General features: G+C 39.3%; 1 protein-coding gene across 2 annotated transcripts in view; it reads right to left on the bottom strand.

Moving 5' to 3' along the window:
• PPM1L (protein phosphatase, Mg2+/Mn2+ dependent 1L) overlaps positions 1–19,458 on the bottom strand; it is a 254,990-nt gene that overhangs the window by 170,844 nt on the left and 64,688 nt on the right. Inside the window, exon 1 of one of the 2 annotated variants that reach the window (XM_074327260.1) lies at positions 10,747–11,271. The exons of the other annotated variant lie outside the window; for it this stretch is intronic. The gene's annotated coding sequence lies outside the window, so the exon portion shown is untranslated. Of the gene's footprint in view, positions 1–10,746; positions 11,272–19,458 lie in introns of those variants that run through there. 2 annotated transcript variants of the gene reach the window in all.

Raw genomic sequence — 19,458 nt, 5'->3', positions numbered from 1 at the left:
GAGAGGTCTTCTTGGTTAATTTGAAGGAGGTAAGTGAGGAAGAAGGAGCCCGCAGAATTGCTAGGTTTCTAAATTCAGTAACTGAATAGATAGTACTTTAACCAAATAAAAGACAGAGAGGGAATATACTGGAGACAAATTAATTCTGCAGGAAAGAAGTGGGATTACATTTTAGACATGCAAAGTGTGTAAAGCGTTGGACTCTCCTGGTAACAACGCCAAAGAGACAGCCCCCGAGATGAGAAGGACGCTCACTCAGGAGGACTCCCTGAGGACCCCAATCTGGAATTATGGTCGGAGAACAGAAACAGGGAGAGTGACGGAGACGCCCCAGGGTAGTATAAAGAAGGATGGGAGCTGAAGACACAACCTGGGGACACCAACAAAAATGTAAGACGCAGTCACAGCAAGAGAAGCCTGTGGAGTTATGAGGGCGGCCATGAGGATACGTGGGCCAAGGCACTGCTCCAGAAATAGGGGAGTAAAGAGCTTTAAAAGTGGAGAAGTAATAATAGTATAGATTGCAGCAGAGAGCTCCAGAAAGACAGCAAGAGGGCAGCCGGGGCAGGGGGGGGGGGGGGAAGGGTTGGTACATTGGATTTGAAAACTGGGGCACTGTTGATCTAGCAAGAGTAGTTTTAGTACTCTGGTGGGTGCTAGAAGCCTAACCACAGGGCAATGAAGAGGAAATAAATACACACACACCTCAATTTATCCTGAAATTAAAAAAAAAATATATATATATATATATATATATATATATATATATATATATATATATATATCTACCAGGTCTCTAAAAGCAGAATTATGTGCACTACTATACAATTTACTGGCATCCAGAATTCATTCATTAATTCAAGAAAACATTTATTAAATATCCACCATGTGTCAGAACTGCTATGATGCACCGTGATAAAAAGATGAATAAAAGACGAGCCCTTATGTGGGATATACAACAGAAAGCAACAAACGAACAAAAACTCATAGACACAGACAACAGTATCGTGGTTACCAGAGTGTAAGGGGATGAGAGGGAGGTAGAAGATGGTAACAGGGGTCAAATTATATGGGGACAGAAGGAGCTGTGACTTGGGGTAATGAACACGTGGTACAATATACAGATGACGTGTTACAGAACTGTACACGTGAAACAATAAATTTAATTTAAAAAAAGACAGAGAACTACAAACAAAAAAACAAATAAAAATGAAAGATGAGCCTTGCCTTTGAGAAGTCTACAGTTATTGAGAAACATGCATCCATTACCACCTTTGTCTCCACTTAACCAGATTGCCCTCGATTCCAAAATACAACAACAGAGGCAGGAAGAAATAACCTGGGAAGCACAGCAATAGGGACACCTGCACATAAGTTACACCAGCTGAGAATGGAGGAAGGGAAGGGGGAATCTGACAGGATGGGGCAGATGGGGTGACAGTGAGGCCATTCCAGGAAGAAAGAATCTGAAAAGAGCTGGCTTTTAGCCCAGATCTGTGAGGAGTTTAGTATATTGTGAAGGGACTTCACACCAATCTAAGGATTTGACGGTAGGGTTTTAGAGTTTGTTGGATTGTTTTGTTTGTGTGTTTGTTTAGTTTGGTATGCCAGAACTTCACAGTTGTTTCCAAAGCAGAACCACTAGTGGCAGAAAGAACGTGTACTTGGAAGGATGAAAGGGTTCCTGGGATCATACTCTTATCAGCTGAGATCAAGCACAACATTTACAGGTATAGCTCAGAGATATTGTGGGTTCGATTCCAGACCACTGCAATAGAGCAAATATTGCAATAAGAGCAAGTCACAATTTTTTGGTTTCCCAGTATATATATGTTTACACTATACTGTAGCCCATTATATGTGTAAGAATTATGTATGGAAAAAAAATGTACATACCTTAATTTAAAAATACTTTATTGCTAAAAAATGCTAACCATCATCTGAGCCATCAGCGAGTCATAACCTTTGTGCTGGTGGCGGGTCTTTCCTCGGTGTTGATGGCTGCGGAACAATTAGTGTGGTGGCTGCTGATGGCTGTGGCAACTTCTTAAAATAAGAGAACAATGAAGGTTGACGCATTTATTGACTCTTCCTTTCACAAACGATTTCTCTGAACCATGCAAAAGCTATTTGATAGCATTTTAGCCACTGTAGAACTTCTTTCAAAATTGGAATCAATCCTCTCAAAGCCTGCCACTGCTTTATGAACTAAGCTTATGTAACATTCTAAATTCTTCATTGCCATTTCAACAATCTTCACAGCATCTTCACTAGGAGCAAGGTCCATCTCAAGAGACCACTTCCTTTGCTCATCCACAAGAAGCAATTCTTCATCCATTAAAGTTTTATCATGAAATTGCAGGAATTCAGCCACTTTTAATTCTAGTTCTCTTGCTATTTCCACCATATCTGCAGTTACTTCCTCCACTGAAGTCTTGCATCCCTTAAGGTTATCCATGAGGGTTGGAATCAATTTCTTCCAAACTCATATTAATCTTGATATTTGACCTGTTCCTGTGAACCACGGATGTTCTTAATGGCATTTAGAATGGTGAAGACTTTCCAGAAGGTTTTCAATTTACTTTGCCCAGATCCATCAGAGGAATTAATACTTACGGCACCTATAGCCTTATGAAATGTATTCTTTAAATAATAACACATAAAAATCAAAATTACTCCATGATCCCTGGGCTGCAGGATGGGTATTGTGTTAGCAGGCATGGAAACAACATTAATTTCATGAGTACATCTCTATCAGAGCTCTTGAGTGACCAGGTACATTGTCAACCAGCAGTGACATCTTCAAAGGAATCCTTTTATCATATAATTCTCAGTTATTCTGCTATTCTAGATAACAGGAGATGGCTGTACTTTTAAAGGCTTATCTTATACGCGATAATGATTTTTTAAAATATATCTTTCAAACTGAGCGACCTAATGACACAAAATTTTAAAGGAACACAATCAGGTATATGAAGTATCTAATGCATGACTGCAAACCTTAAGAGAAGGGTGTTTTAAAACAAATATAAAGTATCTGCAGAGATTTCCTAAGACAGAAAGGCCAACGTTTCATAAAACAGAAGTTTGTCTTAAAGCAAAAAAGCTGCAAAGAAAAAGGCAACAAAACTTCATGGAAAATTTATATTCTGTAATGAGGTATAACTTTGCCATATGTGCAACCACTATTCACAAATAACCTAATAAAAACCATGGATGAACAAAGTTCCAGACAATAAGACCTAAAATATGAAAATCCAAGTCTTTTTTACTGTGATGCATTATTTTAGCTTGAAGACTTTAGAACTTTTAAATGATACATCTGTTATCGTCTTTAAGGACAACTTTCTTTGTATTTCTTCATTGGGAGGTAATCTTATCAAACACTATTCCATTTCTAATTCTGTTAGGTGACATTATAAAGTACCATTTTAACAAGAAATTGGTATTTCTTATTTTAATCCTCATATTTATTTTGGCAAGAAGTATTATCTTCCTTTTTCAGGTAGAAAAACTGAGGTGGTACACCTACTTGTTAGATTCTTGATACCTCTAGTTCCTATTTACTTTTCTTCTTTAAAGGCTAGTAAGTGTAAGATTCCATCTCAGATACACTTCCTTCTCACAAGTAAAGCCAGCTTAAAGTTTGAAAGCATATCAGAGTTAAATTTTAACCTAAAAATTTGATTTGAGTTCAAAAAATGATACTGTCATAATTGAACACATCTTTTACAAAAATAACTCAAATGGATCACAGACTTAAATGTAAAATGTAAAGTTATAAAATTTTTAGAAAAAAAGCATAAGAAATACAATGAACAAGTTCTGAGGATCTCATGGACAGCATGGTGAATACAGATAAAGATACGGTTATTACTTGAAAATTACTAACAATGTAGATCTTAAATGTTATTACTACAAAAAAAGGTAATTACAAGGTCTGACAATTAAGTTCGCGAACTCATTGTAGAAAACGTGCTACTTACCTCATTGCTGAGTATGACTACGGTCACCTTCGAAGTACTCCCCTTGGGAAGCTATGCACCAATGCCAGCGCCTAGTCCACCCTTCAAAGCAATTTTGGAACCTTTTCTAGAATGACCATCAGAGCTGTCATCATATTACCCTTGATGTTCTGAATGCCATCAAAATGTCTTCCTTTCAATATTTCCTTTATCTTTGGGTAAAGAAAGAAATCATTGGGGGCCAGATCAGGTGAGTAGGGAGGGTGTTCCAATACAGTTATTTGTTTACCAGCTAAAAACTCCCTCACAGACAGTGCTGTGAGAATCGGTGCATTGTCATGATGCACAAGCTCCTTCAGGACCATTTTTGCACACACCATTCTCAAGCCAAGATTTTCAGTTAAGATTTTCCTAACTTTCTATCTATGTTTACTTGGTCTGCTATGCTTCTCACAGTCAGCTGACGATTTTGATCTACAATTTGACAAATTTTTGCAATGTTTTCGTCAGTTCTGCTCATTACTGACTGCCCTGACCTCTCTTCATCAGTGAAGCATTCTCTCCCTCAGAACAACGTTTAATCCATTTGTACACTGCCGTTTCCTTCATGGCATTATCCCCATAAACTTGGACTTACATGTCCCTGATTTCACTTCTGTTCTTGCCAAGTTTAACAAGAAATGTAATGTTTGTTCATTGCTCTAATTCAAGCTCAGACATTCTCGCAACGGCACACAAAAACACACAACAACAATAATGAATGCCACTGAGGAAGACACAGCCACATGTCAACAGGAACACAGCTGTGAGACACTGATATACCAAGGCTATGAAACCTTACCCAGCTGTTTGTACAGTGCTGCCAATGTAAGTGCATAGCAGCAAGTTTACAAACTTAATTGTCAGACTCATATGTGAGGTGATAGAGGTGTTAACTAACCTCATTGTGGTAATCATTTCACAACGTATATGTGTATCAAATCATCATATTGCACACCTCGAACTTCCACAGTGTTATATGTTTACATTTCAATAAACCTGAAAATAAATTTAAAGCATAAGCAATATTTACACCATCCACAAAAGTTAATCCAAATGGGCCACAAACCTAAATGTTATAACCATAGAGTTATAACCATAAAACCCTTAAAAGAAAACACTGAAGTAAATTTGTGAGCTTCCAGCAGGCAATGGATTCTTAGATACAACATTAAAAATAAATAAGAGAGCAGGAAAAAAAAGTTGACTTTATTGGAATTCAAAAACCTTTGTGTTGCAAATGATAATATCAAGAAAGTGAAGACAACCCAAAGAATGGTAGAAAATATTTGCAAATCATAATATGTAAGTCTTTGCTAAGAAATTTATATCCAGAATATATAAGGAACTCTGACAAGTCAACAATAAAAAGATAAATCACTCAACTTTAAAATGGGCTAAGAATTCAAAAAGATATTTCTCCAAAAAAGATATGCCATATTCTCTTCATGTGCATACTGGATATATATTTCCATTAGGGAAATTCTAATTAAAATCACAATGAGATATCACTATACACTTATCAAATAGCTAAAGTAAAAAAAAGATAGTGATACCACTAATTCTGGAGAGGACTCAACGAACGCAGAGAAACTGGATCACTCATACTTTGTAGAAATGTAAAATGCTACAACCACTGTGGAAAAGAGCCTGGTAGTTTCTTATTAAACTAAACATGAGTTTCACATATGACCTAGCACACTCTTGGGCATTTATCCTACAGAAAAGAAAACTTATGTTCACACAAAAAGCTGTATACAAATGTTCAAAGCAGCTTTATATGTATTAGCCAAAAACTGAAAACAATCCAAATGTCCTTCTGAGGGGTGAATGGTTAAACAAACCATAGTGTGTCCGTCACGTGGAATATTATTCTACATAAGAAGGCATAAGAAGGAATGAACTACTGATACACACAACCACTTGGATATATTTTGTGCTGAGTTATAAAAGGCAATCTCAAAAGCTTACACACATGATTATCTTAAAATCTACAATAAATTTTTAAAAAATCATACATATGAGATTTATGTATTTCCATAAACATATCTGTGAAGTAGGGAAGGTATCTAAAGCCCAGGGGATTAGCTGTTCTTTGCCCTTCTCCCTGTGATAAATGACTAAGATTTAAACAGTGGTTCTTAGGCCCTGCATGTTTACCTCCCAAAAAAAGGCAACATACTCCATGATTCCTATTCTTGAAATGACCGAGAGAGAACAATTAGTGGTTCCCAGGATTGGGGAGCAGGGGAGGGAGCTCAAAAGGGTAACACACAGGAGTCTTGTGTTGATGGAACTGGTCTACACATGTGATAAAATTGAACAGAACTACACACACATACACACACACGCTCACAAATGAGTGCATGTAAAACTGGCGAACTCTGAATAAGCACTGTGGATTGCAGTAGTGCTACTGTAGTATAGTTATGCAAGATGCTACTATTGGGAAAAAATTGGTAAAGGGTATGTGGGATACCTCTGCATTAGTTCTTAAATATTTCTTAAATCTACAATTATCTCCAAATTTTAAGAAATTTTAAATACAGTTTAAAGACCCAAATAGATGATGAAAAACAGACGAGTTTTACAATAACAGTTTTGGGTACACAAAAAATATTTTCAGATATGCAATCATTGTTTTTTTATATTTGTTGTAACTGTGATCGTGGTGTATATTTTACTGAGTGGGACCCTCAGAATTTAGAGATGATGACCAATACAGCTACCTGTGACTGCAAAGCAATAACTGGCACAAAGTATATGTCAGTTGAGGCTGTGAGGTGAGACTATTGACAAGATCAGATTCCAAATTTTAAGACCTCACTACTATAAAAAGGAATAATGTAATACTAGACAGAATGCAAACACATTTATAGAATATTTAAGATGGTTATCTGTCCATGAGAAAAACACCCTAATTGGTTTTGTTTCCATGGGGACACTAGCCTAAGTCACAGGAGCATACTGAATGCCTTGGCAGACACTGTTTATTATTCATCAAAATCTGAGCTTCATCTCTTCCATAGTAATGGCCACCCAGTGAGGAAACTACATTTCCCAGCCTCCACTGCAGCAAGGTATGGCCATATGACTAAGTTTTAGCCAATGGGATGGAAGTGTAAGGTTCACATGGTAGTTTCTTATCACCTTAAAGGACTAATTACTCTGATCCCCAAGGGATTTTGTTTGTTTTTTCCTTTCTCCCAGCTCAAGATCCTAGGCTTGGAACACATCCACATCCTCTAGGTTAGTAGGAAAGTAAAGAAAACAAAGGGAAAAGAATGACAGAGCTGGAAAAAAAATAATTAAATTAAATTAAACACAGCCAAATTCCACTACCAACAATAATAACAGCTACTCTTTTACTGTGTGCTTAGTATGGGCCTAGCATTGTGCTAAATTATCTATTTTTGTCTTCATCACAATCCTGTATGGTTAAGTATTAGTCTCCATTTTAACAACGAAGAAGGTGAGGTTCAGAGAAGATAAGGGTCTGGAATCTGTGAAGACATACCCTTAACCCTCCTTTTTGCCAAGAGTCTCTCTCCACTTCCCCTACTCTGTATCTCAGCAGGTCTCACAAAGTCTCAAAGCTGAGACACCCTGAAAGGTCTATTTGTGTCTATTTGTGTCTATTTTTATCCATACTCTGTCATTGTGCATCTTGGAATAAATTCCACTTATATAGACAGAAACGAACCTGCTGTAAATTCTACCCATGGAACTCGAAAAATAACACAGTCACAGTAATACACTCAGAGGGAGGATCTGAAATCAGGTTTTTCTGGCTCCAGAACTTATACTATAATCTACGCCCTATGCTCCTGCTGCTAATATTGACACTGTGATTTAGATCTAGATCTAAAATTAAACATTAATTTTAGATGCTTAAAAGTCTTCTATCAATGACTCACACCTTGAAAAAATTAAATTCCATTTAAATAATTTCTGAAATACGGAAGAAGAGGGTCAAGAATGAAAAAAAGGTAAGAATTACTTATATTACCTAATATTTGGAGAAATTCCTTTATAACTTTTTAAGCACAATAGAAGCCGAAAACTACTCTGGAAAAAAAGGAGTAAAGAAGCAGCTAAATATTCTTGGCTTGAAGTTATATGCCTTTTAAGTCTGAAAAGGCCAGACAAATATTTAGGCAGAGAAGTAAAACACATATACTTTTAGTTAAATGGTGAGTTAAAAGTAGGCCACATCTCATTTTTCTGTCCCAAAGTGCTTAATTTAGAATTGGATTTTAAAAACAATCCTCCACAGGCCAGGTTTGGCCCTTCCAGTTGGCACCTGGACATCAAACTCTTGTGACAATCTGGAACAACTGAAAATAGCTTTGGGTATCCAAACCATCATGCAGTAAGGAAGGTCAAATTTGAATTAATGTATTTTAAGACTGAAAAACAGGTTTTATACAAGCCTTAAAAGAGAAGTGGGAACATGAAGGGAAGAATGAAAATGAAGCAGCTAACCCAGCCCACAGCCTATCAGAAGTGCAGACAGCTTGCTCACAGATCTACTCACCAGTCTTGCCCCATAAGGCACCAAAGTTCAGAGCCATGTGCCACTTCTGCTCTAACCACAAAGCCATTTCTTGCATTTTCTACTTATTTTTGTCCAAGAAGCTTCACTGTTTATCCATTGTTCTGCAGAATAAAGTCCAAATTCCTTTGCCTTGCATTCAAAGCCCTTTCCGATTTGAATTTGACCTACCTCTCCAGGTTTATTTCCCATTGTTCTCCTTCATGAGTTCTCTACTAGAGCCAAACAGGTCTATTCACTGCTGAAAGGCAGGCACATTCCAACCAGCCACCTTTGGTAATGCCACAAGCATCCCTCCTAACCTTCTCCACATAGCTAAATCCTTCCCATCTCCAGGTACCAGCTCAAGTTCCAGACCCCCAACTACCTCAGGTTACATAAAAAATCTCTACCCCTCTGAAATCCTATACCAGTTATCTAATATTCTAAACAGTTTATTGGAGACTCATCATAAATAGTTATTTATCTTATTTCTCTGTCTCAGCCCCTCAAAGAGATCTTAAGTTCCTTGAAGGAAAGGACTACATTATTCCCTATACTTTACATAACATCTAACCAGGAACAAACTAACGTTACATGAACTTCAGCTAATAGGATTTTAAAGCACTCATGCAAGGATGCTAAGCAAATTGCTATTTATAAGCCAAAGGGAGGTATACATATCATCAGAAAATTTCAATATTTCATTGTTTCCACATTTCATAATATAAGACAATAGCTTCTTTAATCCCTTTAATCAAAATAAAACTAAAGAATTCCTGATGTGTCATCAAGCCAGGAAAGTGTAACTACTGCAGACAAAGCTATTTGCACCTGCTGAAAGAAGCAGCAATAAGTTTAATCGCAGCAAGTAGGTCTCTCTGCTTGATTCCATATAAAATATGACTGTGCTGCACCCTGCAGTCTATGGAAGAAAAGAATTATAAAAAAAAGGCTCTTCAAAGACTAATCAATGTTTGGACAGGAAATAATTTTCCTGCTGTTTGAAAAATACTAATCAATTTTCCTCTCAATGTCGTCCCTATACACTAAGAATACACAATTGAGTTGTACCTGAAATCACCATTTTGTATTTGGAATTGAGTTCTGCATTCATTTTCCTTATCCTAGAATCAAAAACGATGTCTATAAAACCATATTACTCTGTAATCTGATCTCTGATCCTCTGAAAATAATCCCCATAAAGATAATTAACCACTGTGCTCACTGAGTCCTACCTGTGAGAATACGGCTGAGTTCTGGGATAGGTCTTAATAAGCAATCTCCCAAGTTCCCTTTTAGGAAGTGAGCTACCAGGAGAAAAACAGATAAAGTCTTGGACTTTGAGAATTCCAGGGTAACCTACAATACGTAGATCCAAATTTCCAAGACCAGATTGCCAAATTCCATTTCTGCCCGGGTCCATGCTGGGAAAATTCCAGATTCAAATATTTAGTACACAAATGGTCATACCAGGTTTTCCTGTAGGTTCCAGGACTCTTGGTTAGATCTTAGGCAACCCAATGCAAACTGGGATTCAACAAAAATTGCCCAAACTGACATACAACTCTCTCCCAGGAAAATTCTAGAAATACCTCAATTTCAGTGCATTCTTAAGCCCATGTTTTGCAAGTATTGCATGGTGTTTTCCAAAGGCATCGCCAAAAGAAATATTTAAAGGTACTATTAGCAAATGAAGTTGGAAAGCACTACTTAACCATGTTTTCCTACTGGAAATCACTCATTAAAAGATGAAATATTCTGGGAAAAAGTCCTCTTAAGAAGAAATTAATCAATTTCCAGTCGAGATGGCAGAGTAGATAAATGCTGTGCTTGCCTCCTCTAACATCAAAATTACAATTAAACTACAGAACAACCATTATTCTGAATCACCTGAACGCATACAACTAAGGACACACAGAAGAAGTGACTTCAAGTCTGGTAAAAGGGGCGGAGACATGGAACAGGCTGGTCCCACACTCACACGTGGCATGTAAAGATCAGGAGGGATATCTCAGCTGAAGAGGCCCCCCAGTGGAGCAAGGGGTCCCAGTCCCACACCAGGCTCCCCAGCCTAGGGTTCCAGTGCCAAGAAGAGAAGTCTCCACAACTTCTGGCTGTGAAAACCAGTGGAGATTGTGGCTGAGTGAGACAGAGGTCTGCTGGAATCCCAGGCAATTCTCTTAAAGAGCCCGCACACAGACTTACTTGATGACAGATTCACTTGTTCTGAACTCCCACACTTTGGGCAGCAGCTCCAAAAGCGCCAGTGACATACAGTGAGGACTGAATTGTCTGGCTTAAGGTGAGGGCTGGAGGGACAGCTTTCTCCCAGACAGAAGTGCTGGCAGAATCCATTATTTCTTCGTTAGCCCTCTCTGATCTCTACATGCAGACATACACGGCCACCATCTCTGAGTCTCCATCAACCTGGCCTAACACTCTTCATCCCGCCCTGGTAATTCCCTGAGACCGTGCCCCACCCAACTTTTGGACCCACCCAAGCCACTTCCCCTGGCTTTTCCATACAAATGGCATGTCTTGGCTCATTTTGCAGACTTCCTAACATTTCTCAAAGGTTCACGAAACCCAAAAGCAGTATCTGGCCCTCAACATGCCCAAAAGCAGATCTGCTCAACATCTGGCCAACAATTGCTAAGCAGCCCCAAGCCCAGCACTAGCAACACCCAGCTTTGGTTTGCAGCTTGGCCTCTCCCAGGCACCTCCAAGCTCGGTGTGGGTGGCTGCTATCTGCAGATTGCTTTGTGGCTCATACAAAGTGGACTGGGAAGGGCACAGGCTGCAGCTAAACTTGGCCTGTGGTGGGGCCCCAGGCACATGGCCAGCTTCAGACCAAGCCAGAGCACCACCCAGCTCCCTCCCCAGGTGACACACACAAAGGGCAGCCTGGGCAGGCACCAGAGCCCTGCTCAAGTGAATCCTACTCTGTAGGGTCAGCCCCTGCATAACAGCCCCTCCACTGTAGTCACAGCCAGTCCTCTCAGCCCAAGGGTCAATCCTTCCCTGTGCAAACAGCAACCAAGGCTCAACAAAAGGAGGGCACACACAACCTAAACAAGGGACACACCTGGAGCACCCAGCTCAGGTGACCAGAGAGACTGTGTCACTGGGCCCCACAGCACACCTACTATATAAGGCCACTCTACTAAGACCAGGAGGCATAGCAGCCCTACCTAATACATAGAAACAAACAAGGGAAGGCAGCTAAAATGGAGAGACAAAGAAACATGTCCCAAATGAAAGAACAGAACAAAGCTCCAAAAAAAGAACTAAAGAAAATGGAGACAAGCAATCTACCAAATACAGAGTTCAAAACACTGGTTTTAAAGATGCTCAATGATCTCAGTGAGAATTTCAACAAAGAGATAGGAAACATAAAAGTGGAGATAGAAAATATTAAAAAGAATCAGTCAGAAATGAAGAAAACAATGACTGAAATGAAGAATACATTAGAGGGAATCAACAGTGGATTAGCTGAAGCAGAGGATCGAATCAGCAATTTGGAAGAGAATGTAGTAGAGAATACCTAATAGGAACAGCAAAAAGAAAAAAGAATCAAAAAATTTAAAAAATGAGGAGAGTTTAAGGAGCCTCTGGGACAAAATCAAGCATACCAACATTCAGATCATAGGGGTACCAGAAGGAGAAGCGAGAAAGCAAGGAATTGAAAACCTATTTGAATAATGACAGAAAACTTCCCTAACCTCGTAAAGGAAATAGATATACAAGCCCAAGAAATACAGAGAGTCTCCCAAACAGGCCCACACCAAGACTCATCACAATTAAAATGCCAAAGGTTAAAGACAAACAGATAATCTTAAAAGTGGCAAGAAAAAAAGCTGTTATAATAGTTACCTATAAGCGAGCTCCCATAACATTGTCAGCTGATTTCTCAAAAGAAACTTTGCAGGCCAAAGGCACTGGCAGGAAATATTCAGTGATGAAAAGCAAGGACCTACAACTAAGAGTACTCTAGCCAGCAAAGCTATCATTTAGAACTGAAGAACAGATAAGGAGCTTCCCAGACTAGAAAAAACTAAAGGAGTTCATCAACACCATCGCAGTATTATAAGAAATGTTAGAGAGACTTCTTTAAAAAGAAGAAGAAAAAAAGGTCAAAAATATGAATAATAAGAGGGCAATAACTACATATCTATGGACAATTGCTTTAAATGTAAATGGATTAAATGCTTCAATCAAAAGATAGGGTGGCTGAATAGATAAGAAAACAAGACCCTTACATATGCTGCTTACAAGGGACTTACTTCAGATCAAAAGACATACATAGGTGGAAAGTGAAGGGATGGAAAAAGATAGCTCATGAAAACGGAAATGAAAAAAAAAAAAAAGCTGGGGTAGCAGTTCTTACACCAGACAAAATAGAATTTATAACAAAGGCTATAACAAGAGACAAAGAAGGACCCAGTAATCCCACTTCTGGGTCTTTATCCAAAGAAACGCAAAACTATACTTTAAGGGAACGTGTGCATCCATATGTGCATTGCAGCATTGTTTACAATGGCCAAGATGTGGAGGCAGCCTGGGTGTCTGTGGATGCATGAATGGATAAAGAGGAGGTGGTACATATATACACTGGAATATTGCTGGGCCATGGAAGAGAATGGGTTCTCGCCATCTGAGGTGGCATGGATGGACCTGGAGGGTGTTGCGCTGAGTGGAGTGTCAGACAGAGAGAGACAGATGCAATGTGATTTCGCTTATATGTGGAATCTAAGAACAAAATTAACAAACAAAACAGAAACAAACTCATAGATACAGAGAACATTTTGATGGTTGCCCCCTGGGAGGGGGTTTGGGGGTGAGTGAAAAAGGGGAAAGGATTAAGAAGAGCAAATGGGTAGTTACAAAACAGTCATGGGGATGTAAAGTACAGCACAAGGAATATAGTCAACAACATTGTAATAACTATGTGTGGTGTCAGATGGGTGCTAGATTTATCAGGGTGATCACTTTTTAAGTTATATAAATGTCTAATCACTGTGTTGTACACCTGAAACTAATATAATATTGTATGTCAACTGTAATTGAACAATAAAACAATTATTAAAAAATAAAAAAGAAATTAATTTACCTTCACTTAAGGCCAGCATTTCCCAAGCTTATCTGAAGTCCCATTGATACCTCCATGGGGCTATCCCTCTACACCCCGTGTTTTTTATGCACTATATATCTCATCTCTATTACTAAAGAAATTCAAATAGGAAAGATGCATACATTCAAGGGATATTTTTGATGTCACTTAGGGAAAGGCCTCCCGAAGGGCCTCCCAACATGACAGTCATTAATTTGGCAAATTTGCCATAGTATAGGTCTGGCCCTGAGGTGTGCAGGTTCAAAGCTGAGTTTGTCAGCACACCAAAGAGATTCCAAATTTCACTGGCAGAGTCCCAGTGACCAGTCATAAGTGCACAAGAATGTCAATTTGTTAAATTATAATTAGCAGTAAGTAGTCACGGAAACACATATATTCTAACCTGCAGAACCTACCCAGTCCCTCCATCTGGTAGATCCACTTGGGAAGTCAAGTCATATTCAGAAGGTGATCACACAATCAGGGGAAAAGATAATTAAGCAAATTGCATTTTTAATGGCATCAGACTAAGGAAGCCTGATATGACCATCTCACAATATCTTCTTTGAACGATAATCCGTAACAGGAGTGAACAAAAGACTGGTCCAGAGGTATAAGAAGCTCTTACTCTTCCTGAATCTCTAGCAGCCCTAAAAGTCCTCTGTTCATTCCTGGAGATGGGTAGTTGCTGTCTTTTCAATTTTATCTGAAGTAGAGGAAAAAAAGGATTATAAAGCTGGGTAATTTTTTGATCTACGTCATACAATCTAAGTAAAAACAGTGAGTTCACTATGCAAACACAGCTCCAAAACAGGTCCCCCAAAACCAATCTCCCTGTTAGCCCCTAAGCCCCCCAATATAGAAAATCTGGAGCTCCTTCTGTATCCCTAACATCCACTGGCCGCCCTTGCCTAACTCCATCTCCTTATAGGGACGGCCTCAGCAAACATATTAAAATGAGGTCCATTGCTATGGCTCCCTCCTCCAAAATACTAACGTGGTGACTTCCCATGTTTACCTTTAGGCAGTATTTAAAAAAAAAAAAATCTTCTTAAGGACTAAAATGCATTCAATTAGACAGGTTTTATTTAGTCCGCACAGTAACTTTTGTTTTAATTGGAAAATGTCACCGTCAAAAAATCCAGATCTCCAGCTCCTAAAAAAGCCTGGAGGGTTTAGCCACACTGGACAGTGACACAGCTGAACATAACACGGCAATAACAGGCTGACACAGAATCCAGTTTCTCCTTTACACAGGCCATGCTTCCCCTGGTACCCACCCCACTGCCCGCCTCTCCCTGCTGTCTTAAGGCCAGTCTTGGTGGGTATTACATTTGCCAGCCCCTGCTCTACCCACCATGGGTTGCTTTTACCATTTAATTAAGAAAATAATCTTATTGCATAATTTTTTCAAGTTCTTAAGAGTGAGTTCATTACATCACCCAAGTTTTCCTTGTATAATTTGCCGTTCCCTCTACTCCCTTATAACCATGAAAGGAAGGCAGGAAGGCAGCCCCCCATTTTAGGAGTTTTAAGGTGAAAGGAATCCTCGAATCCAGTGCTGGCGTCCTTCTCCTATGAGCTACAGTCTATCGGCGGGGACTCAGCAAATCGTACCTGAAACCTCCTTTGCACAAATCATTTCCAGTTTTTACTCTTCCGTTTCTATTCTATGAAGCTAAACTATGAAGCTTTCTATAAACACCTCCCTACCTCACCCAAAGAGCTGGCTACATTTGCAGAGTGCAGTGCAAAATGAAAATGCAGGGCCCCCTTTTCAAAAATTATTACGAACTTCAAGAGAATGACAGCAGAGCATTAAACCAAGTACAGGCCCTTGTACATGTGGGCACCTACGCAGCCACACAGGTCCCATGACCGTGAAGCCAGCCCTACCCACCCCTTCCCTTTGAACCAAGCTCTCCAACCTGTTTTGCTGGCAAAGGGTCCTGCCCCATGGCGTGGCAATCTGAACCTGATCTCATTTGCTTCCAAGTTTGTTTTGCCTTCCAGAAACAAGGACAAGCACTCCTTTCTCTGGCACAAAGACCAGCCTTCTTGACAAGATGTACAGCATAGATTTATATCCCTGTGGTCTTATGACCCCAGTGCTACCCAATGAAGCAAAATAAAAAAAAATTATAAAAAGAAAGGGCAAACATTTAAGGCCCAAAATAGAATGTCATTCTGTCAGACTTCCTTCTTTACATGCACGACTTTACCTTGACAGTAACAGAGGCCTGATGTCAAGGGAACTCATTTGTTTGTCTTTTATAAACTCATGTTTCCACTCTCATTTATCACCCATATAACTTACATACTTTCAATAGTATCATTTTTATTTGTCTTTTTTGTTCCTCTCTTCTTCCCCCATTCAACCACTAGACACAGATGGTCTTAAGTAAGGTTTTCCAAAGCACAGTACATACATACAAGAAGATTTTAGATGGTACAAGGATGACTTTTTTAATATAGTTAATTACCTTAAAGTGAATTGGAAACAATATAATGAAACAAATATATAACGAACATGTACAATATATAATGAACATATATAATGAACAAATAAAATGACTGATATAATGAAATCAACTTGTGAGTTCACAGTTATTAAATTTTTTAAATGTATTTAAGTAAAATGAAGTAACTCAATTTAATGAAACTGTTAAGAATATAACAGTAGGGGTGACACTCAGAAAGGAAAAAATGTCAAGGCAGAATTCAAATAATTTAACATATTAGAAAATACTGCTTTAGATTGTAGGGCAAGACAACTCTGATTCTTAAGATGAAATAAGCTTTTGTGTCTTCCTCCTCCAGTGGAGCTAATGTCTCTTTAAGAACAGTAGTGGAATACCAGTTTGGATTTAGAGAACATTATTTAGGGCTTCCATAATCCGTAACAAATGAAACTTATAAAACTCCACTGTGAGGTCAAAAGGAAACCAACCAGTCAAAGGAATCTAAAAATGCTTGGACTGTACATAGTAATAACCAAGAGGGCTCGGTTAACTAAAGCTTGGCTGACTAAAGGAATTCATTCAGAAAGCACAGAAGGTGTCCAACCTCCATCAGCTCATCTATTACGCACGTACAAAGCAGGTGCTATGCTACAGGGCCCGAGATAAGGGAGGAGAGTGGAATGCAACGATGACACTAGAGTGCCGTGCTGACCCTGCCACAGGGAATCATGTGACTTTAAGTGCTATGGACTGGGTGTTTGTGTCCCCACCAAATTCATATGTTGAAGCCCTAATCGCCAATATGATGGCATTTGTGAAGAGTTTGGGAGGTAATTCATTTTAGAAGAAGTCGTGAGGGTGGAGCCCCTATGATAGAATTAGTATCCTTAAAAGAAGAGGGGACCAGAGCTTTCTCTTTCTCTCTGTTATATGAGGCTATAGCAAGAAGGTGGCCTTGTGAAAACCAGGAACAGAGCCCTCACCAGACACCAAATCTGCTGACCCCCGATCTTGGACTTCCTGCCTCCAGAACTAAATATCTGTTGTGTAAGCCGCCCAATCTGTAGTATCTTATTACAGCAGCCCAAACTGACTAAGACATTAAGCAACTCACTCAGCTTATCTGCATGTGGATCACACACACCAAAATTCTAGTTGAAAACAACTCAGTGTGGCCCCCGTATTTTACAAAGTATGAAAATGAGGTTAAATGACTTGCTCAAAGGCCTACACCTCTTTACTAGAGAGCGTGGAGATCAGTACAAGAGCAGAAAACTCCTGAGTCCCCAGGCCAGAACCCCAGGTCCTCCTAGGCCATCTCCTCTGCTTAAAGTGCCCTTCCACCCCACCCTTCTCTCTCTCTCTGAACACCATCATATCTCGGCCACTTTAGTGACATCTCTGAGAAGCCCTGCCTGGCCTGCGCTCCCCCACCCCACCAGGCAGAGTTCTGACTGTTCTCCACAGTGGTGTATCCATTCAGAGAGGAAACTATGTCATCACATTGCACTCTGGTTAGTTAACTTTGCATCCCTTTTCCTCAATACACTGAGAATTGTTTGAATAAAATTAAGCCTTATTCATCTTTAGGTCTCTAATCTTCCACAAAGCCTGCTGCATAGAAGGTATTCAGTAAATATATGTAGAGTAATTTACACCTGATTTATAATGGAAATATTATATTCCAAACTGCAATCAACATAAGAACTAGTTACTGTCATTCGCTGCACGCACAAATATACCTGTAGAACAATACAACGTGCCTGTCCTAGCACCATTTCCCCGCTGGGGATCCCTAGGGTTGAGGAGAGCCTGCCAACATTGGCCTGGAATGTCTCAGGCATTGTGCTAGGTACTTTGGATTTAATCTTCACAACAACCTATAAGTACTATTAGATCCATTTTACTGATGAGAAAACCAATCCTCCGAGAGCTTAAGCCTCGTTTTGATATGCCACAGGTGGTAACCAGGAGGGAGCTGGGACTCAAATCTAGATTTCTTATACCTCTGCTCATGGCTTCACCCAGATCCTGAGCTTCTCACAAACAGCCTGTCTGACCGTGGAAGGCGGCCTAACAGATGATTAGCAGACAAAAAACAAACCACCACAACAGTTCTCATGAACCAGCAATGCCACCTGCCCCTCATCCGTTCTGTGCCAGCTTTTGTGCAGCAGGGGTCATCATGCTAGCTGGCTTAAACTAACTAAAAATAGTATTTAAAACTAAATGTTTTAATTCTATAATTTTCAGGTGTTTAAGATTAATTCCACTCAAATTAGATCATGATATGGGGGAATCATGAAGGATTGCTGACAAAAGGAAAATACATATGAACAAACTTTTACTGCCATCACCTCATATTCGAACCACACCTAATCCTCCCTGGCCCACAATTCATCACTGGTTTTTATTAAAAAGTTAATTCAGACCATATGTAGGTTGGTTTTTAATCACGTGGCCACAAATAAAAACCTGGGTTCTTCCCTGACAACATATGAAACGTGTTTAAACAAATGCATTCCAGTGCATCCAATATTAAATCCTCTTGGTTGCTGTCCAAGGTAGGCGCCGGCCGTAGCGGGGCCTGCTCACCTGAATTCCCCTGATACCTACCACAGTCCTGGCATGCAACAGGAATTTGGAAAGTGTTTTGTTGATTTATAATCTCTGCTAAAGTGGGCAATTAGAAAGCTCCTTTAAATAGTTCTGAAATATTCTTAGGTCTACTACTGCTGTAATCTTGTGAATGCTTACAAGTAGCCAACATCAGGCTATTTTTAACTATTTAAAATAGTTTTGAAATTGTATGAGAAAATATAACATCAAGATTCACCAGAAAAAAAACAGATCTGAGTACAATGTTTAGGTCTTAATTTTCCCAGTGCAGAATGTATAAACTGTAGACAGGATAGAACCCGACCTGTTAATCTCAAGTGGATCTTGAGATAAAAAATTCAGCAATACATGGAAAGGCCTTAGAGTCTAATTTTCAGAGCAACAAAGTGTAATTATAATTTGACTTTTTTCTCTTCTATGTGAATTCAAGCTTCCCTAATCCATTTAGAAAACTAAATACCAAACTTTTAGGGTTGAGCGATATGAAATACTCTCATTCCCAGGAAAAAAAGTTTATAAATGACTTCTCTTCATGGCTTTACCCTACTTCAAACTTATGCCTCTGTAGGAAAACTTATATGGTTTTCCTTTCTGATCTAGATGAGATTATGGTTTGAAACTCAGGGTCGATCCTTCCTTGGGAAGGTTGCTAGGGGATTAAATGAGCTAATCCACGTGAAGCATAACGAGCACGCTGGCTCCGAGCTGATATTCACTACAGAGCAG

The sequence above is a fragment of the Rhinolophus sinicus genome, linkage group LG01 (assembly GCF_036562045.2).
Source record: "Rhinolophus sinicus isolate RSC01 linkage group LG01, ASM3656204v1, whole genome shotgun sequence".
NCBI classification, from domain to species: Eukaryota; Metazoa; Chordata; class Mammalia; order Chiroptera; family Rhinolophidae; genus Rhinolophus; species Rhinolophus sinicus.
This window is presented reverse-complemented; position numbering and strand designations above follow the sequence as displayed.